Source organism: Pseudonaja textilis, chromosome 12 (genome assembly GCF_049901715.1).
Source record: "Pseudonaja textilis isolate UNSWEBS1 chromosome 12, rPseTex1.2, whole genome shotgun sequence".
Classification (NCBI taxonomy): Eukaryota; Metazoa; Chordata; class Lepidosauria; order Squamata; family Elapidae; genus Pseudonaja; species Pseudonaja textilis.
Genome location: NC_142001.1, coordinates 15,675,768 through 15,678,001, shown reverse-complemented (window position 1 = coordinate 15,678,001; position 2,234 = coordinate 15,675,768). Strand labels below are relative to the sequence as shown.

Here is a 2,234-nt window from a genome sequence, read left to right as displayed (position 1 = left end):
GAAAGTTTTCTACTTGAAGAACCTTCACATCAGAGAAAATGTAAACTTCGGTCTTACTGGCAGCAGATCTTTTTAGACAAAATCACTTATATAATTCTGAAGATTATTTCTCCGCAGTTTTAACAAGCGGGAATGGGAGAGTTTTCCAATGTTGATCTAATTTCAGGTTTTAATAATCAGATATGTACAGAAACAATTTTTGTCAATAATGATGTCTAATATTTGAGTGTCATCCAAGTAATTTGTTGACTTGTTGTGAATCAAGAGTTCTTGAAAACTCTTCTGGAGTTGTCTCCTTTTTCTTTGCTTCTGCTTTTGCTACACATTCAAAGAACGTAGTAATCTCCTTGGCACAAGCGCCGTCGCTGAACTCATTTGCCTTCCAGCAAGCCATCATCAATGCCATCTCTGTAACACAACTTGCCTCGCAAGCCAAGCGCCTGGGTGGGATGAAAAAGGACAGGAGGGCAGGTTTGTGTGTGGGGACCATTGGACGTCACTCGCCTTCGCCTACCTCCAAGCTTCAGGCTTTTTTTAATTGTTTCTGTTTGAAAATGGTTTTTATTTTTTTGTTTGTTTGTTGTTCTTTTGGGATTCAGTCCATGCACAGTCTATTTAGCTTTTGACTCACTTTGTTTTCAAGGCTGTGTTCATATGATGCAGCATTATACAGTACATGGCACCACCTATATGTATTTATGCAATAATGCATACATTAGGAAATGCATCACACATGCACGTTGGCTTGCTGGTTGTTTACACTTACAGATAACTTCTAAAATGTGGAGAATTTTGGAAAAGGAGATGATACAAAGCAAAACAAGATCTTTTCTTCTTCTTGTGCCATATCTGTCATCGGACATTGGCGATCATGTTGGCGATCCTATTTTTATCGACAGCGGCACGAAAAAATGCTGTTTAGTTTTCTCCAAATCAGTCCCTTAGATTTTGAAGCCATGATGTTCTTCTTCTCCCGTAAAATCTTTCCTTGGATGATTAAATGAAGTATGCCATATTTTTCCAGGTGTTGCATCACATCCAAAATATTCTAACTTTCGCTCTTTTATGGTTTTGATGATTTCCCTTGGCTTTCCCCGGAGGCTAATCGCCTCCTCATTTCTGATTTTGTCAACTCAATTTACACGTAACAGCTGCCTGTAAATCCACATTTCAAAATGCGGTACAGGTCATGAAATGCAAGTAGATAAAAGTAAATCTGAAGAAATAAAACTAATATGTTCCAATGCCTCATCATGAGAAAATCATAATATTACATTTCATCATTTTAATCCATGTGGACATCGACTCCTAGGAATTTCTCATTGGGGGAATTCTGGGAGTTGAAATCCGCATGGCTTGAAATCATGGCTGTTGAAAAGCACCTCATATTTATTGCCTAATGAAAATGCACATCTCCCCGTTGGACTTTAAGGTTAAACAACAATTTTAATGCTTTCCAGCTCCCAGTAGTTCTTCCTTTAAAAAGAGATAGAATGGAAGTTCTTATTCCTTGTGTTTTGCTGCTACCATTTTTTAATGCAAAGGTAAAGGTTTCCCTTGCATATATGTGCTAGTCATTCCTGACTCTAGGGGGTGAGTGCTCAGCACTGTCTGATGTCGTCTTCGTGGTCATGTGGCCAGCATGACTAAACACCGAAGGAGCATGGAACACTGTTACCTTTCCACCAAAATGGTCCCTATTTTTCTAGTTGCATTTTTACATGCTTTCAAACTGCTAGGTTGGCAGAAGCTGGAACAAGCTCACTCCATTTCACGGTGCTAGGGATTCGAACTGCCGAACTGCCAACCTTTCTGATCAACAAGCTCAGCGTCTTAGCCACTGAGCCACCACATCCCTTTTTAGTGCTACAACTTTAAAATCCATACAAGCCATGCAGTGATATTTTTATGTTCTTCCTTGCTTGCACTGTCTTACAGAACCTGCGTAAGGAGAGCAATTCAAGGGGTCAAGTTCCTCTCAAAGGTCTGTATAGTCTTCATGCACCCGATAAATATTTTGTGTCTCTGTGTATATTTTCCAAGATCCTAACCCAGCAAAATTGTCTTCCATTTCTTTTTATTGCAATTACAATCATTTAAGCAATTATGGAAATAATACAGCTAGTCGTTTTATGGATAATTTTAGTCCCCTATTACAAGAAGGAAATTCCCCACTGAACACATAGCGGGACACATGTTTTCAAACAAATGGACTTGGGGGTTCAGGGTTTCAG

General features: G+C 39.2%; 1 pseudogene; it reads right to left on the bottom strand.

Annotated features, from left to right (window-relative positions):
- Positions 1-215: 215 nt before the first annotated feature.
- LOC148124787 (small ribosomal subunit protein mS37 pseudogene) lies at positions 216-490 on the bottom strand (annotated as a pseudogene).
- Positions 491-2,234: the final 1,744 nt, after the last annotated feature.